At 46.3% G+C, this 27,412-nt stretch overlaps 5 non-coding genes and 1 pseudogene across 5 annotated transcripts; 1 reads left to right on the top strand and 5 right to left on the bottom strand.

The window, feature by feature from the left end:
* Positions 1-4,945: 4,945 nt before the first annotated feature.
* LOC145359719 (small nucleolar RNA U3) lies at positions 4,946-5,163 on the top strand. The gene has a single exon (XR_013889626.1). It is a non-coding gene; the product is annotated as a small nucleolar RNA U3 (small nucleolar RNA).
* A 3,870-nt stretch (positions 5,164-9,033) lies between these two features.
* LOC145359724 (small nucleolar RNA U3) lies at positions 9,034-9,227 on the bottom strand (annotated as a pseudogene).
* Positions 9,228-10,700: 1,473 nt separating this feature from the next.
* LOC145359722 (small nucleolar RNA U3) lies at positions 10,701-10,918 on the bottom strand. The gene has a single exon (XR_013889629.1). It is a non-coding gene; the product is annotated as a small nucleolar RNA U3 (small nucleolar RNA).
* Positions 10,919-16,027: 5,109 nt separating this feature from the next.
* On the bottom strand, positions 16,028-16,246 carry LOC145359721 (small nucleolar RNA U3). Its single transcript, XR_013889628.1, has one exon. It is a non-coding gene; the product is annotated as a small nucleolar RNA U3 (small nucleolar RNA).
* Positions 16,247-21,748: 5,502 nt separating this feature from the next.
* LOC145359720 (small nucleolar RNA U3) lies at positions 21,749-21,965 on the bottom strand. The gene has a single exon (XR_013889627.1). It is a non-coding gene; the product is annotated as a small nucleolar RNA U3 (small nucleolar RNA).
* A 3,269-nt stretch (positions 21,966-25,234) lies between these two features.
* On the bottom strand, positions 25,235-25,452 carry LOC145359718 (small nucleolar RNA U3). Its single transcript, XR_013889625.1, has one exon. It is a non-coding gene; the product is annotated as a small nucleolar RNA U3 (small nucleolar RNA).
* Between the last annotated feature and the right edge of the window lie 1,960 nt (positions 25,453-27,412).

The raw sequence follows: 27,412 nt of genomic DNA on the forward strand, positions 1-27,412 counted from the left end.
AAGAGTCACTTAGACAGCCATATGAGCGGGCTACATATAGGGGGATATAGTAGGCCTTACTGAACATTGTAGGCTTGGGAATACGTTTTGCCTCAGAAATGTTAGTCTTTGCCTGTTTAATAATGAATTTTTTTGTCTCCACAGGCATTTAAGTCCAGCAAGGGGCATGCAGGCGGCAGGTTGTAGTGGGCTGCTCTTGGATGTTGCTTCGGGAGTTGCCTATTGCTTCATGTCGTTAGTGTGCTTAAACTGGACCATCTCGAGGGCAACATGACAGCTCAGAGACTATCTCTGTTGCTGTGCGGACACATGGATTTGGGCCTGTGTCTGTGGGAGTTTGCACGTTCTCCCCGTGGTTGCGTGGGTTTCCTCCGGGTGCTCCGGTTTCCTCCCACATCCCCCAAAGATGTGCTTTTAGGCTGATTGATTGGGTACTAAATTGTCCCTAAATTGGACCTCCCTGATCCTCGCACGTTAGGCGTAGACTAAAATCATGAATAGGTCACTGAGATAGTAGGACGGCGGCGCGGGCTCGTTGGGCCGAAGGGCCTGTTTCCCGTGCTGTGTTGTTCTTTGTTCTTTGTTCTTTGTTCTTTGAAGTGGGGGGGGAGGGGGGTGCACTTCAGGGGCTGCCCTTTACCTATCGCAGGGTGCCCCCCACCCCACCCTTAGACTGAACACAGCCCCACTTCCTTCCCGAGCCATTTCTCTTGTACCCACCACTTCTCCCACCCGCGCTGCCCCTGCCCCCAACCCAGCCAAACCCTCCAGGCAATTGGATTGGCCAGCAGTGTCAGAGGGTGGGGATTCTACCTCAGTGAGGGGCCCTAATTAATCATTCTTGTCACAGTGCCAGCATCCTCATGCTGTAATCCCCGTAAGGTCTCGATTCTCCCAGTTCCTCTGGCTCTGTCCTGACAGAGAATAGGTGCCAACTTCCATACCATCACTTCCAATACACCTTGCCATCTGCTCAGCCAAGGGTGCTTTTGTGCTTGCCGAGAGTCTCGACTGTACCTGTCTCATTTCATAGATTTCTCATCTCATCCCCTCCCACCCAGAACCATGATACAGTTTCTTTTGCCCTCACCATCCTCTCTCAGCATCTTAAGGAACCTTACCTTAAGGTTCACCTTACAACTTTGTCCAACCTTCAATATCCTGCAAGCCACTCTATTTCTGAAGGACCTTGCCACGCAAGCACAGGGAAATGCACCACCTTCCCCTTTACCTCCCCCCCTTCCCACTGTGCAGCAGCGAGTCATTCCTTTGAGATGAGACGTCAATTACTTATCCTTCTATCAATGTGGTCTCGCTGCTCACAATGAGGTCTCAGCTACATTGAGGAGGCCAAATGGAAATTGGGCCTCTGCAGGACACTAGTATTCAATTCGCAAGAACAATCCCAAGTTTCTGATTATTGTCATTGTAAATCTGCCATCTCGTTGTCCTCATTCACCCTCCCACTGAACCTCAAACTAAGCTCAGGGATTGGCAGTTCAGCTTTCAATTGTGAGCACTTCACCAAATTCTGGACCCAACACTGAGTTGAACAATTTCAGACTATTTCTGTTGCTCGTTCATGAGGTGTGGGTGGTCACTGGCTGGACCAGCATTTGTTACCCATTTCAGAGGGCAGCTGAGAGTCAACCACATTGCTCTGGAGTCACACGTAGGCCAGACCAGGTGAGGATGGCAGATTTCCTTCCCTAAAGGACATTAGTGAACCAGATGGGTTTTTATGACAATTGACAATGGTTTCATGGTCATCGGTAGATTTCCAGATTTTTATTGAATTCAAGTTTCTTCACCTGCTGTGGTGGGATTCGAGCCTGGGTATCCTAGAATCATAGAACCCTACAGTGCAGAAAGAGGCCCTTCGGCCCATCAGGTCTGCACTGACTACAATCCCACCCAGGCCCTACCCCCATATCCCTACATATTTTACCCACTATTCCCTCTAACCAAAGTATCCTAGTACACTAAGGGACAATTTTAGCATGTCCAATCAACCTAACCCACACATCTTTGGACTGTGGGAGGAAACCGGAGCGCCCGGAGGAAGCCCACGCAGACACGAGGAGAATGTGCAAACTCCACACAGACAGCGACCCGAGCTGGGAATCGAACCCAGGTCCCTAGAGCTGTGAAGCAGCAGTGCTAACCACTGTGCTACCATGCCAGCCCTGGGTAATCTGGGTAACTGATCCAGTGACAATACCACAGCACCACTGCCTCCCCTCAGACTCGGCAGATCTTCTAGACCCTTTATTTTCCTCATGTCCCAGCTCCATCTTCTTTTGCTTGCCAGTATCGTCTTCCCTACCTATCTTCCATCCAATCACAGACATTCCTTTTATATCTTTCCCTTCCCCTCCTGGGTTTCCCAGTCTCTGTGCTGGTTAAAAGCTTGTTAAATTCCTATAGCTTTCCAGTTCTGATGGTGGGTCACCGTCTCCTCAGATGCTGCCAGACCTGCTGAGTGTCTCCAGCATTGTCTGTGTTCATTTCCGATCTTTTATTTTTGTGTTCTGGTTTTTATTTGTCCGAGATATTCTGCACGCAAGCTGCTTTGAGAGATATTGGATCATGCTGAGTCTCAGGGCTTGAAAGAAGGCTGTTCTGTTTATAAATATTCGGGCCAGCAAAGGAACATGAAGCTGCAATAAAATGTCATAGTATTCTCATAAAGGCCTCATTGTTTATACACAACGGCCTTTTTCCTTATTGAAGGTTGATTCACTTTATCTCTTGTTCCTGTTAGCTGCAGAGATAATTTTTAGCGATCGAGATAATTGTTAGAGTCGTAGAGGTTTACAGCATGGAAACAGGCCCTTCGGCCCAACTTGTCCATGCTGCCCTTTTTTTGCCACTAAGCTAGTCCCAATTGCCTGCATTGGGCTCATATCCCTCTATACCCATCTTATCCATGTAAATGCTTTTTAAAAGACAAAATTGTACCCATCTCTACTACTACCTCTGGCAGCTGGTTCCAGACACTCACCACCCTCTGTGTGAAAAAATTGCCCCTCAGGACCCTTTTAAGAACATAACATGAGAAACAGGAGCAGGAGTCGGCCATCTCGCCCTTCGAGCCTGCCCCGCCATTCAATAAGATCATGGCTGATCTGAAGTGGATCAGTTCCACTTTCCCGCTTTCTCCCCATAACCCTTAATTCCCTTGTCTATCAGAAACCTATCTACCCGTGACTTAAATATATTTAGCGAGGTAGCCTCCACCACTTCAACGGGCAGAGAATTCCAGAGATTCACCACCCTTTGAGTGAAGAAGTTCCTCCTCAACTCTGATCTAAACTGCCCCCCTTTATCTTGAGGCTGTGTCCTCTAGTCCTGCTATCCTTTCTAAGCGGGAAGAATCTCTCCACCTCTACCCTATCCATCCCCTTCATTATCTTATACGTCTCTATAAGATCCCCCCTTTTGTATCTCTCCCCTCTCACCTTAAACCTATGCCCTCTCAATTTTAGACTCCCCAGCCTTTGGGTAAAGATATGAAGACAAAGTTTCTGTAAAGGAGGTCTTCAAAGTATTTCTTCCAGTGGGTGCGAACTGCCTCTCTGTCCTTGATGAGCACCTTGAGAGATTGAATAGACTGGGCCTGTACTCACTGGAGTTTAGAAGGCTGAGGGGGGATCTTATAGAGACTTACAAGATAATGAAGGGGCTAGAAAGGGTAGAGGTAGAGAGATTCTTCCCGCTTAGAAAGGAAACCAGAACTAGAGGGCACAGCCTCAAAATAAGAGGGGGGGAGGTTGCAGTTTAGAACGGAGTTGAGGAGGAACTTCTTCACTCAAAGGGTGGTGAATCTCTGGAGTTCTCTGCCCGTTGAAGTGGTGGAGGCTACCTCGCTGAATATATTTAAGTCACAGGTAGATAGATTTCTGATAGACAGGGGAATTAAGGGCTATGGGGAGAAGGTGGGAAAGTGGAACTGATCCACTTCAGATCAGCCATGATCTTATTGAATGGCAGGGCAGGCTCGAAGGGCTAGATGGCCTACTCCTGCTCCTATTTCTTATGTTCTTATGTTCTTGATTGATAATTAGTGCTCAAATGTTTTTACCAAGAGGACTAATTAGGAAATGAATCTGCCTATTTGAACAACCCCTTTTTGAACTGAAAGGAAAATACTGAGGAAGATAAAAAAAAGTAAAAACAGAAATGCTGTAGACATGTAGGTTTGCAATGGTTTAATTGAGATTTTTATGAATGAAGTATATTTTTGAATTAAAAAAAGACACGTTTGACTCACTTTATAAATGTCATTCAGGCAAATTTAGTGCAGTAATAATTTACTCGTAGTTCATTGAGATGTGTTTATTGTGATCTTGCCAGGCTGTAGACTGAATTCCCGAATGTGTGGAAGCAGCCCAGCCCATTGTTGATCCAGGAGGTAGGAAAGGGGGTGATTAATTCCTGAAATGGTCAGGCTATTAAAAGTGTTCCCCGCTTTCACAGTCTTCAGACAACACAGTGTTGTGTGAAAATGAGAGTGAAGGTCGCGGCTCCTTTTTGCATTTAGTTGATGTGCGACCGAGTGGGGTAAGAGAGAGTCTCTGAGCGCTGTTACTGTTCTCCTCAAGCTCTGTCGCCACTGCCTGTTTGCAATGGAAAATACTTGCAGCAATGGGGGTGGTGACTGGGAGCATTGTCAGCTGAACAGTACAGCTCCGCCCCACTCATACTCTCAGTTCTGATTGCACCAACAAAGTGTTATTCAGATTAGGAATTCAGTTTCAATATTCTTTGTCTTTGTTTCTCCTCTCTTATACTCCTCTTTCTGGCCCATCCCCTTGTGGAAAAGTATGATTTTCAGATTAGGTTGATTGAAAATCGTTTAGATATAATGTGGCCAGGAATTAGACAGGCGCACTGTGATATGGATCTCAGGCATTGCCAAGGCAGATGGTGGGGGTGAGTTGTTAAGACTATACTTTTAGGGATCATTTCTATAGTTTTTTCCTAGAGAAATGTTTGTCTAAAGTGTTTGTTCTTCCTGAACCACGAGGAGGATTGATAGTGTTCTCTTCTGAGCAGGAAGCTGGTGTTGAGTGTTGCTTTTAGCAATTGCTTAATGCTATTGATGAGTGTTCCTTCACTCTCTTGTAGAGTGATGGAGGAAGAGAACACAGTCTGAGTGGTTTGGTTATAAGTTAACAAAAGGAAGGTTTACTCCTTGGTGGTTGTTTATTTGTGTTGCTTCCATCAAGCTTGTAACAGCTCTCCCAAATACCATATTACCTGGGCTCACTGTCAGCTCATTATAACCCTGTGTGTTTTAGTATGGCTAGTTCAACTAACCTACATATTTTGAGTTACGAAGGGCAATTGAGCAAGCTACTCCACCCAACCTGCATGCCTTTGGACTGTGGAGGGTGGCAGGAACACCCGGAGGAAACCCACATAGAAATGGAGAGAGTGTAAAAAACTCCACACAGACAATCCCCAAGGTGGAGCAGTGGTGCCTCACAGCGCCAGCACCCAGGTTCGATTCCCAGTTTGGGTCACTGTGTGAAGTTTGCATGTTCTCCCCCTGTCTCCGTGGGTTTCCTCTGGGTTCTCCGGTTTCAAAGAACAAAAACAGCCCGGGAAACAGGCCCTTTGGCCCAACGAGCCTGTGCCGCCATTTTAACATTACCAGTCCCCCCTCCACCCATGACCCTTATCTATGCTTATGGCCATCCACATTGAGGGGAACTAATTTAGGGACAATTTATCACCTCCAATCAGCCTAATAGAACATCTTTGGGGTGTGGGAGGAAACCGGAGCACCCGGAGAAAACACATGCAAGCACGGGGAGAATGCGCAAACTCCCACAGACACCGGCCCAAATCCATGTGTCTGCACAGCAAACAGTGATAGTCACTGAGCTGTCGTCTTGCCCAGCATCTGGTCCAGTTTAAGCACACACTAACGACATGAAGCACTAGGCTACTCTCAAACACCCAAGAGCAGCCCAAGTACGACCCATCGCGTGTATGCCCCTTGTTGGACAATAAGGCGGGCTGACTTAAAACCTGTGAATTAAAAGAGAAAAACATTAGTATCATTCCACATCCTTATATATTATCAGGGACGTCCCAATGCTAATGAACCTTATTTAAAACAATCTCCTATATCTTCCCATCTCCAACCCACTCATGTGCCTGTCTAAGTTACTCTTAAACAACTCCAGCATGCCTGCCTCCACCACCTTACTTGGCAGAGCATTCCATACCCCCACTACCCGCTGAGTGAAAAACCTCCCCCTAATATCCGTGTTATACCTCTCCCCCCTCACCTTAAGTCCATGGCCCCTCATACTGTGCGTCTCTAACATAGGAAATAGCTTACCTCTGTTTACTTCATCTATACCCTTCATAATCTTATATACCTCTATTAGATCCCCCCCTCAGTCGCTGTCTTTCAAGGGAAAACAGCCCCAATTTGCTCAATCTTTCCTTATAACCTATACCAGGCAACACCCTGGTAAACCTCCTCTGCACTCTCTCCAGAGTCTCCACGTCCTTCCGGTAGTAAGGTGACCAGAACTGGACGCAGTACTCTAAATGCGGCCTAACCAACGATCTATACAACTAGAACATTAGACTCCAGCTCTTATACTCTATACCCCTTCCCATAAAGGCTAACATACCATAGGCTTGCTTCACATCCTTCTCCACCTGTACTGCCACCTTCAAAGACTTGTGCACTTGTACAATATCCTGTTGTATTGCCAGACACTGCTCTTCACTGCCTGCCAATCCAGCCATCTTGGTGTTATCAGCAAATTTGCTGATCACACCACTTACTCCCTCTTCCAAGTCATTTATATACATTACAAAAAGAAGAGGTCCCTGTACTGAGCCCTGCGGCACACCACTAGTGACAGACCTCCTACTAGAAAAGGACCCTTCCACTACTCTCTGTCTCCTCTTAGCAAGCCAGTCCTGAACCCATCTAGATACCTGGCCTTGTATCCCATGAGCCTTAATCTTTGCAACCAACCTACCATGAGGGACTTTGTCAAACGCCTTACTGAAATCCATATGGACGACATCAACAGCTCGTCCTTCGTCGACCGTTTTTGTCACCTCCTCAAAAAATTCTACCAGATTCGTAAGGCAAGACTTCTCCTTTACAAAGCTATGCTGCGTAGCCTTAATGATCACAATGCTCTCAGTGCTCATACATCCGACCCTGAAGAATCCTCTCCATCAACTTGCCTACCACTGACGTCAAACTCACCGGCCTATAGTTACCCGGGCTATCCCTCCTACCCTTTTTAAATAATGGTACCACGTTCTTTGCGAAGAAGGTCTGGAGTGAGATGCAGTGGTATTTGTCGAGGTTCGTCCCGAGCAGCTCGGTGACGCAGGACTCTGTGCTCTACGGGCTGTTTCCGGGAACGCACACCGAGACAAATATCAACTGCTGCTGGAAGGTCATCAACTCGGTGAAGGACTCATTTTGGTCCGCCTGAAACTTGCTGATCTTCCAGCTGGAAGAACTGTCCTCGACCGAGTGTTGCACACTGGCACATTCCAAGGTCCAGGACTACGTGCTGAGGGACGGGCTGAAGCTTGGGGCAGCCGCCGCAAAGGGCCAATGGGGAAAGGCGACACTGTAAGGCCTTTTAACGGAGGCAGACCGAGGGCCCAGGAACTGCAGAATACCCTCGACCTGCGTAACTGTGTGCCAATCTGAGCACTAACGGCACACAGTAATTTATTGAGGCATGTATATAGTTTTAAGTATTGAAATGGTATGAATGCAATTTGTATAGGACTGTAAAAACGTTTTTATTCTGCACTGTTGGCAACTCACACACATGTAAATTTGCAATGGTTTATTTGAGATTTTTATGAATAAAGTATATTTTTTGGAAAAAAAGGTGTGAGGAATGGCCAGGACTAGCACCACATACAGCAAAACCAAGAGTGCCTTACCCTCGATGACCAGGTTATTATCCACAATGGAGAGGAAATGTCACTCCCAGCTGCTCAATTCTTTTTCACCACGGATACTTGCCCCTTCAGGTTTCTAACTCATGCCCTGGACCCTCCCAACTATATCTACACCATAGGAACTGCAGTGCTTCCTGAAGGTGGCTCAGAGGAAATTAAAAGTGGAGCATAAAAGCTGGCCTGCTGTGATGCTCATAAAGTTTATTTATTAGTCACAAGTAGGCTTACACTAACACTGCCAGGAAGATGTGAGACTGCAGTGCTAACCACTGTGAATAAATAAACACATTTCATTTCTCTTGCTCCTTCTTATCCATAAACAGACACTGCATTTTATTGAACCAGTCATAACTGATGGGAAATCATCAGCCTGAAATGTTAACACTGTTTCTTTCTACAGATGCTTCCCGATTTGCTGAGTACTTCCAGCATTTTCTGCTCTTATTTATAATTCATGCCATCCTTCATGCTCAACAGCTGGCCTTGTTAAACTATGGAGCAACCATATTGAATTATAGGTCAGCATGATGGCCCTGTGTTTAACAGTGCTGCCTCACTGTTCGAGAGACATGGCCTTAGAATAACAGAATTCCTACAGTGCAGAATGGGCATTCAGCCTATCGGGTCTGTACTGGAATCAAGCCCAGATCCCTGGCTCTGTGAGACACCACTGCTCCACCTCGGGAGATTGTCTGTTTGGAGTTTTTACATTCTCTTCATTTCTGCGTGTGTTTCTTCTGGGTACTCCTGCCACCCCCCCCAAAGTCCAAAGAGGGACATTTGGGGGGGGGGGGGGTGGTGGTCACTCGGGTGCTATACTAAATTGTCCCTTGGTGCCCCAAAATACGTAGGTTAGTTAGACTAGCCATACTAAAATGCACAGGGTTACAATGAGCGGGCAGTGAGGTAGGGGCAGCCTAGGTAACATGGTCCTCTTTTAAAGTGCAAGCTTGATGGTTCAAGTGACCTCCTTCCTAAGGGTCATTGTAATTAACTAAAAAAGATGAAGCAACACAAACAATGTATCTTCAAAAATCAATCTTTCTTTGGTTAATTGAGGGACAAACCACCCAGACTGTGTTCTCTTTCTCCATCACTTTACAAGAGAGGGCGAAGGAACACTCATCAATGATATTAAGCAGTTGCTAAAAGCAACACTCAACACTAGCTTCCTGTTCAGAAGAGAACACTATAAATCCTCCTCATGGTTTGGGAGACTGGCCAGTTTAGAAACATATATTTTCCAAAAATATACTTTATTCATAAAAATCTCAAATAAACTATTGCAAAGCTACATGGCTTTCAATTGCAAACAGTGCAGAATTAAAACATTTTTACAGATTTGTACAAATTACAGTCATTACATTTCAATACTTAAAGCGATTAAGGCAGCCTTTTTTTTCCAAAAATATACTTTATTCATAAAAATCTCAAATAAACCATTGCAAATCTACATGGCTTTGAATTGCAAACAGTGCCGAATCAAAACATTTTTACACTTTTATACAAATTAGTCATTACAGTTCAATACTTAAAGCTATATAAATGCCTTAAAAAATTACTGTGTGCCGTTATTGCTCAGATTGGCACATGAAGGACAGGTGCTGCAGTACAGTCCAACCACTCGGAGCGTTCCGCAGCAGTGTGGCCAGACCCATCCTCTGCAACACTTGGGACAGGTAGAACCTCAAAACGTAGTGGCACTTGCTGTTAGTGTACTGAGGATCTACGCACAGCTTGATGCAGCTGCACACAAAGATCAAAGAACAACACAGCATGGGAAACAGGCCCTTCGGCCCAACGAGCCCGCGCCGCCATTTTAACATTGTGAATCCCTCTTCCACCCATGACCCTTGTCTACGCTTATGGCACTCCTCATTGGAAACCAGATTCAGGGGATACTAATTTAGGGACAATTTGTTACACCAATCAGCCTAAGAGCACATCTTTGGGGTGTGTAAAGAAACCGGAGCACCCGGAGAAAACCCATGCAAGCACGGGGCGAATGCGCAAACTCCCACAGACACCGGCCCAAATCCATGTATCTGCACAGCAAACAGTGATAGTCACTGAGCTGTCGTGTTGTCCAACAGCTGGTCCAGTTTAAGCATACACTAACAACGTGAAGCACTAGGTTACTCATTTTCTGCTCTTATTTATAATTCATGTCATCCTTCATGCTCAACAGCTGGCCTTATTAAACTACGGAGCAACCATATTGAATTATAGGTCAGCATGATGGCCCTGTGTTTAACAGTGCTGCCTCACAGTTCTAGAGACTGGGCCTTAGAATAACAGAATTCCTACAGTGCAGAATGGGCATCCAGCCCATTCAAACCCAGGCCCCTGGTGCCGTGAGGTACCACTGCTCCACCTTGGGAGGTTGTGTGGAGTTTTCACATTCTCTCCATGTCTGCGTGGGTTTCCTCTGGGTGATCCTGCCACCACCCACAGTCCAAACATATGCAGGTTAGGTGGAGTGGCTGTGCTAAATTGCCCCTTAGTGCCCCAAAATATGTAGCTTAATTGGACTAGCCATACTAAAATGCACAAGGTTACACTGAGCAGGCAGTGAGGTAGGGGTGAGCCCAGGTAATATGGTCTTTGGGAGAGCTGTTACAAGCTTGATGGATCAAGCAACCTCCTGCTGTAGGGTCATTCAAAACACCTACAAAATGAAGCAACACAAACAATTCAGCTTCAAAAACACATCTTTCTTAATTTCTAAGCAAACCACTCAGACTGTGTTCTCTTCCTCCATCACTTGACAAGAGAGTGAAGGAACACTCATCAATAACATTAAGCAACTGCTAAAAGCAACACTCAACACCAGCTTCCTGCTCAGAACAGAACACTATCAATCCTCCTCATGGTTTGGGAAGAGCAAACACTTTAGACAAACATTTCTCTAGGAAAAAACTATAGAAATGATCCCTAAAAGTATAGTCTTAATGTTTCATGGCCACCATCTGCCTTGGCAATGCCTGCGATGCACATCACAGTGCACCTGTCTAATTCCTGGCCATATTATATCTAAACGATTTTCAACCAACCTAATCTGCAAAATCATACTTTTCCACAAGGGGATGGACCAGAAAGAGGAGTATAAGAGAGGAGAAACAAAGACAAAGACTATTGAAACTGAATTCCTAATCTGAATAACACTTTGTTGGTGCAATCAGAACTGAGAGTATGAGTGGGGCGGAGCTGTACTGTTCAGCTGACAATGCTCCCAGTCACCACCCCCATTGCTGCAAGTATTTTCCATTGCAAACAGGCAGTGGCGACAGATCTTGAGGACAACAGCAACAGCGCTCAGAGACTCTCTCTTACCCCACTCGGTCGCACATCAACTAAATGCAAAAAGGAGCCGCGACCTTAACTCTCATTTTCACACAACACTGTGTTGTCTGAAGGCTGTGAAAGCGTGGAACACTTTCAATAGCCTGACCATTTAAGGAATTAATCACCACTTGGTTGAAGTCATTAGATTATATTTGAGCTTCATTTGAAGCAATTTTTAAAAGCGGCATCTTGGCCTTTTGGCTAAGATGTGAATAAGATCAAGCCTTGGAGGAGGAACTATCCCTACTCCAATCAGCTTGGATCATGTAGATCAAGCCTAAGACAGGAGGTGAGAGCCCTGTCTGGTCAGCTTGGATCGGGAATGTCCCAACTTGTTGGGACTCTGAATTGGATTTAATTTGACTTGATTGGATTGGAATCAAGTTGAAAAAAAATTTAGTCTACCGCCTGGCAAGATCACAATAAATAAAACCTCAATGAACTATGAATAAATTATTACTTCACTAAATTTGCTTGTATCCATGATTTTTTGTGTAGAATTGTAGGACAGAACTTTTCTACCTTCCCCCCCACCCCACCCTGCTGCCAGCTGTGTCTGTTGGGGGTGATTAAAATGTTGTTCAGAGGGCTTTCCCACTGACTTGCCACCCAACCAAACCTCTCTATAATTTTACATTGGAAAAGCCTGACAACACCAGGTTTAAGTCCAACCGATTTATTTGATAGTAAACTCACTAGCTTTCGGGTTAGTCCCTTTGGCACATTCACCTGATGAAGGGACCAACCCGAAAGCTACTGAGTGTACTATCAAATAAATCGGTTGGACTTAAACCTGGTGTTGTCAGACTTTTTACTGTGTTTACCCCAGTCCAATACCGGCATACCCACATCATTTTACACTGGGGCAGACTCCGGCCTGCTGACCTTGTCTGAATTGAACATAGAACATTACAGCGCAGTACAGGCCCTTCGGCCCTCAATGTTGCGCCGACCAGTGGAACCAATCTAATGACCCTCTAACCTAAACTATTCCAATATTATCCATATTCCTATCCAATGACCATTTGAATTCCTTTAAAGTTGGCGAGTGCACTACTGCTGCAAGCAGGGCATTCCACACTCTTACTACCCTCTGAGTAAAGAACCTACCTCTGACATCCGTCCTATAATTAGCACCCCTTAATTTAAAGCTATGTCCCCTCGTGTTAGCCATCACCATCCGAGGAAAAAGGCTGTCACTGTCCACCCTATCTAACCCTCTGATCATCTTGTACGCCTCAATCAGGTCACCTCGTAACCTTATTCTCTCCAATGAAAATAACCTCAAGTCCCTCAGCCTTTCCTCATAAGACCTTCCCACCATACCAGGCAACATCCTGGTAAACCTCCTCTGCACCCTTTCCAATGCCTCCACATCTTTCTTATAATGTGGCGACCAGAACTGTACAGAATACTCCTAGTGCGGCCGCACCACCTTAAGCAGAAGGAGCTATTTCCTTAACTTTCATTCCCACAGAATATTGGTCTTGAATGATAATTAGCGCTCAAACGTTGTTACCAAGAGGACTAATTAGGAAATAAATCTGCTATTTGAACAATCCCTTTTCTAGCCGAAAGGAAAATACTGAGGAAGATAAAAACCAGAAGGGAAAACAGAAATGCTGTAAACACTCAGTAGGATTGGCAGGCTTGAGGGAAACAGTTGAAGATTCAACTCAATGTTCTTTCATCAGAACTACAAGGTGCTAGAAAAAGGCACTTTTAATCCAGTGCAGTGTCTGAGGAAATACAGGGTTGTGTGGTATGGGAAATGTTACAATCCCACCTGATGTTACTAATGGACAGTCAGGTCCCAGAGGGATCGTGGTAGATCCTAACTCTTATTTTTTCTGGGTGAACAGATGTGGATGAACAGAATCACATTACTGTTGATTAACGACTAACATGTAAAACATTTATTAAAAAGGTTAACTGCAATACACTACCCCTTCATTCCAGCTGTACCTTTACAGTTATACACAGATTTGTAAGAATAAAACAAGTCACAAAATGTTCTCAGTACATATGTAGGCTGCCCAGGAAACCAACTGTCAGGATCTACCATGTCCTTCTCTCTCAGGACCTCTAGGTCATTCTGTGCAAACCACCAACCTGATGGACTTCTGGTCAAAGATGAGTCTCTGCATAAATTCTTCCATGAGGGAGACAGAATATGGCATGGGCCACATGGAACGTTCTGTGGCAGTGTGGTCTGACCGAACCCTTTAGTAACATTAGCTGGGGGCAGGTGGAACATCAGCACATAGCGACACTTGGTATTTGCATACTGAGGGTCGACACACAGCTTGATGCAGCCACGCACAAAGTGAACATTGCAATGAGGGCAGTGATGGGCACATTGTACCCAGTGAACACTGTTGTTTACCTCCGGCTAAAGTGGAATATGGCTCGGGCAATCGCCATAGCGCAGGTGTGAGGAAAGGCCTCGCACCACATACAGCAAAACCAAGAGTGCCTCACACTCGATGACCAGGTTATTATCCACAATGGAGAGGAAATGTCACTCCCAGCTGCTCAATTCTTTTTCACCACGGATACTTGCCCCTTCAGATTTCTAACTCATGCCCTGGACCCTCCCAACTATATTTACACCACAGGAACTGCAGTGCTTCCTGAAGGTGGCTCAGGGGAAATTAAAAATGGGGCATAAAAGCTGGCCTGCTGGTGATGCTCATAAAGTTTGTAAAGTTTATTTATTAGTCACAAGTCGGCTTACATTAACACTGCCTGGAAGTTACAGTGAAAATCCCCGAGTCGCCACATTCCAGTGCCTGTTCAGGTACACTGAGGGAGAATTTAGCATGACTGTTAGTCAATTCATCTAACCTGCACATCCTTGGAGTGTGGGAGGAAACCGGTGCATCTGGAGGAAACCCACGCAGGCACGGGGAGAACATGCAAACTTCACACAGACAGTGACCCAAACTGGGAATCGAACCCGGGTGCCTGGCACAGTGAGGCTGCAGTGCTAACCACTGTAAATTAATAAAACTCATTTCATTTCTCTTGCTCCTTCCTATCCATAGACAGACACTGCATTTTATTGAACCAGTCATAACTGATGGGAAATCATCAGCCTGAAAAGTTAACACTGTTTCCTTCCACAGATGCTTCCTGATTTACTGAGTACTTCCAGCATTTTCTGCCCTTATTTATAATTCATGCCATCCTTCTTCTGCCATCCACTTTGGTAGGAAGAATGGTAGGAAGGACTATTACTTACGTGGCGAAAAACTGCAGCAGGCGACGGTGCAGAGGGACCTCGGGGTCCTTGTGCATGAGTCGCAAAAACCCAGCCTGCAGGTGCAGCAAGTGGTCAGGAAGGCGAATGGGATGCTGGCCTTCATAGCGAGGGGGATTGAATATAAAAGTAGGGAGGTCTTGCTGAAGCTGTATAGGGCATTGGTGAGGCCGCAGCTGGAGTACTGTGTGCAGTTTTGGGCGCCGCACCTGCGCAAGGATATTTTGGCCTTGGAGGGAGTGCAGAGGAGGTTTACTAGGCTGATACCGGAGTTGAGGGGGTTGAGCTATGAGGAGAGGCTGAATAAACTAGGCTTGTACTCGTTAGAGTTTAGAAGAATGAGGGGAGATCTCATTGAGACGTATAAGATGATGAATGGGATGGATAGGATAGAGGTGGAAAGACTCTTCCCGCTCAAAAAAGACAGTAGGACTAGGGGGCACAGCCTCAAGATAAAGGGGGGGCAGTTCAGAACGGAGTTGAGGAGGAACTTCTTCACTCAAAGGGTGGTGAATCTCTGGAATTCTCTGCCCGTTGAAGTGGTGGAAGCTGCCTCGCTAAATATTTTTAAGAAGCGGGTTGATGGGTTTTTGATAAGAGAGGGGATTAAGGGTTATGGGGAGAGGGCGGGAAAGTGGAACTGAGCCACGACAGATCAGCCATGATCTTATTGAATGGCGGGGCAGGCTCGAAGGGCCAGATGGCCTACTCCTGCTCCTATTTCTTATGTTCTTATGTTCATGCTCAACAGCTGGCCGTGTTAAACTACGGAGCAACCATATTGAATTATAGGTCAGCCTGATGGCCCTGTGTTTAACAGTGCTGCCTCACTGTTCGAGAGACATGGCCTTAGAATAACAGAATTCTTACAGTGCAGAATGGGCATTTAGCCCATTGAGTCTGTACTGGAATCAAATGCAGGTCCCTGGCGCTGTGAGGTACCACTGCTCCACCTTGGCAGATTGTTCCTGTGCAGTTTTTACATTCTCTCGTGTGTTCCCCGGGTGATCCTGCCACCCCGCACAGTCCAAAGATATGCAGGTTGTGTGGAGTGGCTATGCTAAATTGCCCCTTAGTCCCCCAAAACATGTAGGTTAGTTGGACTAGCCGTACTAAAATGCACAGGGTTACAATGAGCCATTCACCTGATGAAGGGGCTAACCCGAAAGCTAGTGAGCATACTATCAAATAAATTGGTTGGACTTAAACCTGGTGTTGTCAGGCTTCTTACTGTGTTTACCCCAGTCCAACGCTGGCACATCCACATCATTACAATGAGCAGGCAGTGAGGTAGGGGTAAGCCCAGGCAATATAGTCTTTGGGAGAGCTTTTGCAAGCTTAATGGATCAAGCAACCTCCTGCTATAGGGTCATTCTGAACATCAACAAAAGGAAGCAACACAAATAAATGGCCACCACAGAATAAATCTTTCTTTTGTTAACTTATAACCAAACCACTCAGACTGTGTTCTCTTCCTCCATCACTCTACAAAAGCGTGAAGGAACACTCATCAATGACATTAAGCAATTGCTAAAAGCAACACTCAACACCAGCTTCCTGCTCAGAAGAGAACACTATCAATCCTCTTGGTGGTTCGGGAAGAACAAACACTTTAGACAAACATTTCTCTAGGAAAAAAACTATAGAAATGATCCCTAAAAGTATAGTCTTAACATTTCACACCCACCATCTGCCTTGGCAATGCCTGCGATGCATATCACAGTGCGCCTGGCTAATTCCTGACCATATTATATCTAAACGATTTTCAATCAACCTAATCTGAAAATCATACTTTTCCACAAGGGGATGGACCAGAAAGAGGAGTATAAGAGAGGAGAAACAAAGACAAAGAATATTGAAATGGAATTTCTAATCTGAATAACACTTTGTTGGTGCAATCAGAACTGAGAGTATGAGTGGGGCGGAGCTGTACTGTTCAGCTGACAATGCTCCCAGTCACCACCCCCATTGCTGCAAGTATTTTCCATTGCAAACAGGCAGTGGCGACAGAGCTTGAGGACAACAGCAACAGCGCTCAGAGACTCTCTCTTACCCCACTCGGTCGCACATCAACTAAATGCAAAAAGGAGCCGCGACCTTCACTCTCATTTTCACACAACACTGTGTTGTCTGAAGGCTGTGAAAGCGGGGAACACTTTTAATAGCCTGACCATTTCAGGAATTAATCACCCCCTTTCCTACCTCCTGGATCAACAATGGGCTGGGCTGCTTCCACACATTCGGGAATTCAGTCTACAGCCTGGCAAGATCACAATAAACACATCTCAATGAACTACGAGTAAATTATTACTGCACTAAATTTGCCTGAATGACATTTATAAAGTGAGTCAAACATTTTTTTTTCCAAAAATATACTTTATTCATAAAAATCTCAAGTAATCCATTGCAAATGTACAGGGCTTCGAATAGCAAAGCAATGTGGAATCAAAACATTTTTACAGATCTGTCCAAATTACAGTGTCTACATTTCAATACTTAAAAAACTATATCCATGTCTCAAATATTTACATATTTGTACTAATTACAAGAATTACATTTCAGTTCTTAAAACTATCTACATGCCTCAATAGATTTCTGTGTGCCGTTATTGCTCAGATTGGCACACAGTTACGCAGGTCGAGGGTATTCTGCAGTTCCTGGGCCCTTGGTCTGCCTCCGTTAGAAGGCCTTACAGTGTGGCCTTTCCCCACTGTGCCTTTGCGGCGGCTGCCCCAAGCTTCAGCGAGTCCCTCAGCACGTAGTCCTGGACCTTGGAATGTGCCAGTCTGCAACACTCGGTCGAGGACAGTTCTTTCAGCTGGAAGATCAGCAAGTTTCGGGCGGACCAAAGTGCGTCCTTCACCGAGTTGATGACCTTCCAGCAGCAGTTGACATTTGTCTCGGTGTGCGTTCCCGGAAACAGCCCGTAGAGCACAGAGTCCTGCGTCACCGAGCTGCTCGGGACGAACCTCGACAAATACCACTGCATCTCGCTCCAGACCTTCTTTGCAAAGGCACATTCCAGAAGGAGGTGCGCGACTGTCTCGTCAGCCCCGCAGCCGCTTCAAGGGCAGCGTGCGGTGATGTTGAGACCTCGAGCGTGCATAAAGGATCTGATGGGGAGTGCCCTTCTCACCACCAGCCAAGCCAGATCTTGGTGCTTGTTTGTCAGTTCTGGTGATGAGGCGTTCTGCCAGATGACGAAACATGTTGCATAATGTCAACCTAGGCATGTTACTCAAGACAGCACAGAGGAACTTTAGCTCAATTATGGGGCCAGCGTGTAACACACATTCAACACATATTGTTGCTTTCAACCTGCATGGAACCTGAATTTTAAGAATGATTTAAAGCATAAAATGCAGGAAACAGTCAGAGGGTCTGGCAACCTATGTGACCCCCTGACACAGGAACTGTTTTTCTTTCCACAGATTGCGTTTGGACTGTGGCGAGGAAACTAGTTAAACGAAGCCCGATCACAGAAAGCTTCCAGCATGTCCCGTTTACATTTCAAGTCATTTTGCATTTGTTTGAAAGTTGATTTCTTTCCCATGCCCACAGAGTGAAGGAGTTAAATTTGAATTGATTAAAGTACTACGATAAAATGGTGTGCAAATGCTACCAGCAATTCATTACTCATGAAAAAAATTAGACCCCAATGCCCTGACTCGGATTCGAACCGTGGTTGTTGTAATGTTTGTGGAGATGGAAGAGCAGAGATAGTCTATTCTTTGTATGCAGTGCATCTGAAACTGGAGAAATTGTAGATAACACATGAGAGTTTAGCCCCAAACCCCTGAATGAGTTTTCCCAGAGCCTTGAAGTTTTTAGTTCATAACTCAAAACAATGGGTTATATGTCCGGAATCCATGCGTTTCTCCCAGTATCCATGATTTTTTGTGTAGAATTGTAGGACAGAACTTTTATTCCTTCCCCCCACCCCGCCGCCAGCTCTGTCTGTTGGGGGTGACTACAACATTGTTCAGAGGGCTTTCCCACTGACTTGCCACCCACCCCAGCCTCTCTGTACATAAGAACATAAGAAACAGGAGCAGGAGTTGGCCATCTAGCCCTTCGAGCCTGCCCCGCCATTCAATGGGATCATGGCTAATCTGAAGTGGATCAGTTCCACTTTCCTGCTTTTTCCCCATAACCATTAATTCCCCTGTCTATCAGAAACCTATCTACCTGCGTCTTAAATATATTTAGCGAGGTAGCCTCCACCACTTCAACGGAGAAGAAATAGGAGCATGAACATAAGAAATAGGAGCAGGAGTAGGCCATCTAGCCCTTCGAGCCTGCCCCGCCATTCAATAAGGTCATGGCTGATCTGAAGTGGATCAGTTCCACTTTCCCGCTTTCTCCCCATAACCCTTCATTCCCTTGTCTATCAGAAATTTATCCACCCATGACTTAAATATTCTCAACGAGGTAGCCTCTGCCACTTCAACGGGCAGAGAATTCCAGAGATTCACCACCCTTTGAGTGAAGAAGTTCCTCCTCAACTCCGTTCTAAACTGGCCCCCCCCCTCTTATTTTGAGGCTGTGCCCTCTAGTTCTGTTTTCCTTTCTAAGCGGAAATAATCTCTTTACCTCTACCCTATCTATCCCCTTCATTATCTTATATGTCTCTATAAGATCCCCCCTCAGCTTTCTAAACTCTAACGAGTACAGGCCCAGTCTATTCAATCTTTCTTCATAAGCTAACCCCCTCATCTTCCGTATCAGCCTGGTGAACCTTCTCTGTACTCCCTCCAACGCCAATATATCCTTTCATAAATAAGGGGACCAAAACTGCACACAGTACTCCAGCTGCGGCCTCACCAGTGCCCTGTACAGTTGCAGCAAGACCTCCCTGCTTTTATATTCTATCCCCCTCGCTATAAAGGCCAGCATCCCATTCGCCTTCTTGATCACCTGCTGCACCTGCAGACTGGGTTTTTGCGATTCGTGCACAATGACCCCCAGGTCCCTCTGCACCATAGCATTCTGCAGCTTTTCACCCTTCAAATAATAATCCCTCCTACTATTATTTCTACCAAAGTGGATAACCTCACATTTGCTAATGTTATACTCCATCTGCCAGGTCCTTGCCCACTCGCTCAGCCTATCCAGATCTCTCTGCAGACTTTCCACACCCTCCACGCATTTGGCTTTTCCACTCATCTTTGTGTCATCAGCAAATTTTGTTACCCTACACTCAGCCCGCTCCTCCAGATTGTCTATGTAAATTGTAAATAGCTGAGGCACCAGCACCGAACCCTGCGGCACTCCACTAGTCACCAACTGCCAACCAGAATAACACCCATTGATTCCAACTCTCTGCTTCCTGTTAGATAACCAATCCTAAATCCACGCTAACACTTTACCCCCAACTTGGTGTACCCTAACCTTCTGCAGCAACCTTTTGTGAGGCACCTTATCGAACGTCTTCTGGAAATCTAAAAACACCACATCCACCGGTTCCCCTCCGTCTACCGCACTAGTCACATCTTCATAGAAATCCAGTAAATTCGTTAAACACGACTTCCCCTTCACAAATCCGTGCTGCATCTGCTTGATCAAACAGTTCTTTTCTATGTGTCTTGCTATTTCTTCTTTGATGATGGGTTCTAGCATTTTTCCAACAACGGACATTAAGCTAACCGGCCTATAATTCCCTGCCTTTTGTCTGCTACCTTTTTTAAACAGCAGCGTTACATTAGCTGTTTTCCAATCCTCCGGCACTTCCCCAGAGTCCAGTGAATTTTGATAAATAATTACTAAGGCATCTGCTGTTACTTCTGCTGTTTCTTTCAGAATGCTAGGATGCATTCCATTCGGTCCCAGGAACTTGTCTACCTTCAGTCCCGTTAGTCTATCAAGCACTACCTCTCTTGTGACAGTAATTGTATTAATGACGTCATCTCCTACCAGCCCTCTATCTTTCATATTTGGTAAACTATTTATGTCCTTCTCCGTGAAGACCGACACAAAAACCTTATTTAAAGTCTCAGTCATTTCCACGTTACCCACAGCTAAATCCCCCCTCTCGTCTTCCAAGGGTCCAACATTCACTCTTGCCAGTCTCTTCTTCTTTATAAATTTGTAAAAACTTTTACTATCTGTATTACTGTAATTTTACACTGGGGCAGACTCCGGCCTGCTGACCTTGTCTGAATTGCGAATGTTAAGCGGTCAATTAAGTTTAAGTGTTTCTTAAGTTCAAAGTTTATCTTTTTTTCCAATAATATACTTTATTCATAAAAATCTCAATGAATCCATTGCAGACCTACATGTCTATACATTGCAAACAGTGCAGAATAAAAACATTTTTACAGTCCTATACAAATTACAGTCATCACATTTCAAAACTTAAAACTATATACGTGCCTCAATAAATTACTGTGTGCCGTTATTGCTCAGATTGGCACACAGTTACACAGGTCGAGGGTATTCTGTAGTTCCCGGGCCCTCGGTCTGCCTCTGTAAAAAGGCCTTACAGTGTGGCCTTTCCCCATTGTGCCTTTGCGGCGGCTGCCCCAAGCTTCAGCGCGTCCCTCAGCACGTAGTCCTGGACCCAAAGTTAATTTACAACTGTCACAAGTAGGCTTACATTAATAGTGCAATGAAGTCTCTGTGAAAATTGCCTAGTCACCACAGTCCGGCACCTTTTCAGGGACACTGAGGGAGAATTTAGCATGGCCAGTGCATCTAACCAGCATGTCTTTCAGACTGTAAGAGGAAACCGGAGCACCCAGAGGAAACCCACGGAGACAGGGGGAGAACATGCAAGCTTCACACAGACAGTGACCCAAACTGGGAATCGAACCCAGGTCCCTGGTGCTGTGGGGCACCACTGCTCCACCTTGGGAGCTTTTAAATTCTCTCCATACCTGCGTGGGTTTCCTCCAGGTGCTCCTGCCACCCCCCCGCAGTCCAAAGACTTGCTGGTTCAGTGGAGTGGCTATGCTAAATTAACCAAAAATATGTAGGTTAGTTGGATTAGCCATTCTAAAACGCACAGGGTTACAATGAGCTGGCAGTGAGGTAGGGGTGAGCCCAGGTAATATGGTCTTTGGGAGAGCTGTTACAAGCTTGATGGATCAAGCAACCTCCTGCTGTAGGGTCATTCAAAACACCTACAAAAAGAAGCAACTGAAATAAATCTTTTTGTTGTTAATTTATAACCAAACCACTCAGACTGTGTTCTCTTCCTCCATCACTCTACAAGAGAGTGAAGGAACACTCATCAATAGCATTAAGCAATTGCTAAAAGCAACACTCAACACCAGCTTCCTGCTCAGAAGAGAACACTATCAATCCTCCTCATGGTTTAAGAGACCAGACACTTTAAACAAACATTTCTCTAGGAAAAAACTATAGAAATGATCCCTAAAAGTATAGTCTTAACCATTCACTGTCACCATCTGCCTGGGCAATGCCTGGGATGCACATCACAGTGCACCTGTCTAATTCCTGACCATATTATATCTAAACGATTTTCAATCAACCTAATCTGCAAAAGCATAGTTTTCTACAAGGGGATGGACCAGAAAGAGGAGTATAAGAGAGGAGAAACAAAGACAAAGAATATTGAAATGGAATTCCTAATCTGAATAACACTTTGTTGGTGCAATCAGAACTGAGAGTATGAGTGGGGCGGAGCTGTACTGTTCAGCTGACAATGCTCCCAGTCACCACCCCCATTGCTGCAAGTATTTTCCATTGCAAACAGGCAGTGGCGACAGAGCTTGAGGACAACAGCAACAGCGCTCAGAGACTCTCTCTTACTCCACTCGGTCGCACATCAACTAAATGCAAAAACGAGCCGCGACCTTAGCTCTCATTTTCACACAACACTGTTGTCTGAAGGGTGTGAAAGCGTGGAACACTTTTAATAGCCTGACCATTTAAGGCATTAATCACCACTTGGTTGAAGTCATTAGATTATATTTGAGCTTCATTTGAAGCAATTTTTTAGTTTGCCCTTGAAAGCCTCCCACTTGCCAATCATGGACTTAGCCGCTAACAACCCCTCCGAATCAGTGTCATTCAGCTCCTTCCTAATCCGACTATAGCTCGCCTTCCCCCAGTTCAGCACCCTCCCCTTTGGACGGCACTCATCCGTTTCCATTTTTATCCTAAAGTAGACAGACTTGTGGTCACTGTTAGCCACATGTTCGCCTACCGCAATCTCAACCACCTGCCCCGGCTCATTCCCCAACACTAAATCCAGTATAGCCCCCTCCCTTGTCGGGCTAGTTACGTACTGCTCCAAGGACCCTTCCAACACACATTTTACAAACTCCTCCCCATCAGCACCCCCAGCTCTCGGCACCTTCCAATCCACTACAGGAAGATTAAAGTCACCCACTACAACCACCCTATTCTTTCGGCACCTATCTAAAATGTCTCTACAAATACCTTCCCCCACTGCCCTCGGGCTGTTGGGTGGCCTATAGTACACCCCTAGTATCGTAATTTCTCCCTTCCTATTCCTCAATTCCACCCACATTGACTCAATCCCCAACTCCTCCATGTTGTCCTCCCTCTGCACTGCTGTGATGTGCTCCTTAACTAACAACGCCACCCCACCACCTCTCTTCAACCCTCCTCTGTCACACCTAAAACACTTACACCCAGGAATATTCAGCTGCCAGTCCTGCCCTTCCTTTAGCCACGTCTCTGTCACTGCCACCACATCTAACTTCCTCACGAACATTGAGGCCCTAAGCTCATCTGTTTTACCCGTTACACTCCTCGCATTAAAACAGACATAATCCAACCCTCCAGGCCCACTCGGATCCTCCTTTCCCCTGATAATATTCCTTTCACCCAAACCTACCCTGTCACCCAACTCGTTCCCGATCCCAGTTCCTACTGAGCTATCAGTCTCATTCTCATCCCCACCCCCCCCCTCCATATTAGTTTAAACCCTGCCTAAACACTCCAGCCAACCTCCCAGCTAAGACATTTGTCCCCCTCCCATTCAAATGCCCCCCATCCCTCCTGTACAGGTGCCCTTCTCTCACAAATACTTCCCAGTGATCGACAAAAGTAAAGCCCTCTACCTTGCACCAATCCCTCAGCCATGCATTCAGCTGCATGATCTCATTATTCCTAGCCCTGCTGGTACTAGGCAGCAGCCCAGAGGATGCCACCCTGGAGGCCCTGCTCTTCAGCTTGGCCCCCAACTCCCGAAATTGCCTACGTACATCTGCCCTACTCTGTCTTCCTATGTCCTTTTCTCCTATGTGTATTATTATTTCTGCTTGGGTCTCCTCACCCTTCAAAATTCCCTCTATCCTCTCCGATACATCCTGTACCCCTGCTCCAGGGAGGCAGACTACCATCCTTGAATCACGCTTTTGCCCACAGAATTCCTTTAGCCCTCCCATCCCCCACCACGATCTCATTGCCAGCCCCCTGTCTTCCCTCTGAGTCATTCTGGCCCTCCTGTCTTTCCTTTTGTACCCCTGTCGATGCCTTTTGGGAGGCCACTGGGGAGGTCTTTGGACCAGGACGATTCTTATTCTTATTCTTCTTTCTCCTCCTCCTAACAGTTACCCACCCATCCTGTCCCCCAGGCCCTGGAACCTCCACCTGTTCATGGTTCATAGCCATTAACTCCTCATTCTCCCTAACCAGAAATGCATTCTCTAAACGCAGCTCCAGTTGCCTGACCTGGGCCCTCAAACGCTGCAGCTCTAAACACTTGACGCAGATGTGGGCCTTCGGGAGACGTGGTGCCTCCAAGAACTCCCACATGTGGCACCTGACACAGCTAAAGCACCTCCCCATAGCCCCTGCCATGTCCTGACCTCCTGTGGAATTATATATTCTGAAATGCCACACAGGAAAGGTGGGACCCGCAACTCACCTTGCCTAAGCCTGCTCTCGCCTAAGCCCAGCGAGCCAAAGCCCTTATAGCTCTCACTCAGCTCCCACTCACTCCGCTGCCCGCTCCCGAGGCTGCCCGCTGTCTATTACTGCCTTCTTTTTATACCCCCCGCTCTCCCTTCCCGACTAGCCCCTCGCCTAACTTCCGCTTCGGAATTAAACAGTACTCACAGAAAACCCCGCAAACCAGAAATGAAGTCAAAAGCTTTTCAAGTAAATCCAACACTCACCACAGCCAGCAGGAACACTGCTCCGGAGAACATGTCATCCTTCATGCTCAACAGCTGGCCTTATTAAACTACAGAGCAACCATATTGAATTATAGGTCAGCATGATGGCCCTGTGTTTAACAGTGCTGCCTCACTGTTCTAGAGACCGGGCCTTAGAATAACAGGACTCCTACAGTGCAGAATGGGCATCCAGCCCATTCAAACCCAGGCCCCTGGTGCCGTGAGGTACCACTGCTCCACCTTGGGAGATTGTGTGGAGTTTTCACATTCTCTCCATGTTTGTGTGGGTTTCCTCCGGGTGATCCTGCCACCACCCACAGTCCAAACATATGCAGGTTAGGTGGAGTGGCTATGCTAAATTGCCCCTTAGTGCCCCAAAACATGTAGTTAATTGGACTAGCCATACTAAAATGCACAGGGTTACACTGAGCAGGCAGTGAGGTAGGGGAGCTTGATGGATCAAGCAACATCCTGCTGTAGGGTCATTCAAAACACCTACAAAAAGAAGCAACTGAAATAAATCTTTTTGTTGTTAATTTATAACCAAACCACTCAGACTGTGTTCTCTTCCTCCATCACTCTACAAGAGAGTGAAGGAACACTCATCAATAGCATTAAGCAATTGCTAAAAGCAACACTCAACACCAGCTTCCTGCTCAGAAGAGAACACTATCAATCCTCCTCGTGGTTCGGGAAGAACAAACACTTTAGACAAACATTTCTCTAGGAAAAAACTATAGAAATGATCCCTAAAAGTATAGTCTTAACAATTCACCGCCACCATCTGCCTTGGCAATGCCTGAGATCCATATCACAGTGCGCCTGTCTAATTCCTGGCCACATTATATCTAAAGGATTTTCAATCAACCTAATCTGAAAATCATACTTTTCCACAAGGGGATGGACCAGAAAGAGGAGTATAAGAGAGGAGAAACAAAAACAAAGAATATTGAAATGGAATTCCTAATCTGAATAACACTTTGTTGGTGCAATCAGAACTGAGAGTATGAGTGGGGCGGAGCTGTACTGTTCAGCTGACAATGCTCCCAGTCACCACCCCCATTGCTGCAAGTATTTTCCATTGCAAACAGGCAGTGGCGACAGAGCTTGAGGACAACAGCAACAGCGCTCAGAGACTCTCTCTTACCCCACTCGATCGCACATCAACTAAATGCAAAAAGGAGCCGCGACCTTAACTCTCATTTTCACACAACACTGTGTTGTCTGAAGGCTGTGAAAGCGGGGAACACTTTTAATAGCCTGACCATTTCAGGAATTAATCACCCCCTTTCCTACCTCCTGGATCAACAGTGGGCTGGGCTGCTTCCACACATTCGGGAATTCAGTCTACAGCCTGGCAAGATCACAATAAACACATCTCAATGAACTACGAGTAAATTATTACTGCACTAAATTTGCCTGTATCCATGAATTTTTGTGTAGAATTGTAGGACAGAACTTTTCTTTGCCACCCTGCTGCCAGCTGTGTCTGTTGGGGGGTGACTACAACATTGTTCAGAGGACTTTCCCACTGACGCCACCCACCCCAACCTCTCTGTAATTTTACACTGGGGCAGACTCTGGCCTGCTGACCTTGTCTGAATTGAGAACATTAAGTGGTCAATTATTGACCACTTAAGTTTAAGGTTTTTTTTAAGTTTACAGTTTATTTACTACTGTCATAAGGCTTACATTAACACCGCAACGAAGTCACTGTGAAAATCTCCTAGTCGCCACAGTCCGGTGCCTGTTCAGGTCACTGAGGGAAAGTTTAGCACGGCCAATGCACCAAACCACCATGTCTTTCAGACTGTGGGAGGAAACTGGAGCACCCGGAGGAAACTTACGGAGGCGAGCTGGGAATCGAGTTAGATTTAATGCAAAATATTCACTGTAGGCTTGTAATCTCAAGAAAAATGTGGGCCTCAGGCCTATGAACCCCTTTCTCCTTGACCCTGGCCCCTGAACACTTCCCAGGTCAGAGATCTGAAACCAGAAGTGATGCCAGAGGGAGTCTCCACACGGACCTCCTGTGGGGACAGCAGTGAGGGGAGACATTCTAGCTGTGGTCATCACTTCCCCCAAACACTGCAGTCGCTCAGGGAGAGGAGGGGTGGGTGAGAGGGTGGAGGGAGGGAGGGGTAACCTTCGCAGTGGACTGTGATGAGGTCAACCCCTTGCCCCCAGCCCAAGCCCACCCAACCCCCAAGACCCTTGCAGGATCCTTCCCCTGCACCATGGCAACAGCAAAGGGGCAAATGACCACTGGGCCTACCTCCTCGAGCCTCCTTGCCCAAGGCACCAGGCCAGGGTGTCAGTGCCAGGATGCCAAGGTGTTTGGCCTGAAGGGGGGCCTGAGTGAAGGATCTGGGGGGAAATGGGGGACTGAGTTGGGAGGGGGTTCTGGAGGGGAAGGGGGTACTGAATGGGAGGTCTGTGGGGGTAAGGGAGGCTGAGTGGGGTCTGGGGAGAATGGAGTCTGAGTGGAGGGTCTGGGGGTATGGAGGGTGTTGAATGGAGGGGTCTGAGGGGGAAAGGGGGGCTGAGTGGGATAAATATCGTCCGTGTGTGTGTGTGTGTGTGTGTGTGTGTGCGGCGGTGGGGAGCGGTGAATGCCTCTCGTCACTGATGGGTTGGTGGTCTCTCCTCGACCCTTGGGGTCCAACCCTCCCGCTCCTCGTTTGTGAGGACCCTGTATGAAAGCTGGCCTGGTGCAGATCCCGCT

The sequence above is a fragment of the Carcharhinus amblyrhynchos genome, chromosome 28 (genome assembly GCF_965287045.1).
Source record: "Carcharhinus amblyrhynchos chromosome 28, sCarAmb.v2.hapA, whole genome shotgun sequence".
Taxonomy (NCBI): domain Eukaryota; kingdom Metazoa; phylum Chordata; class Chondrichthyes; order Carcharhiniformes; family Carcharhinidae; genus Carcharhinus; species Carcharhinus amblyrhynchos.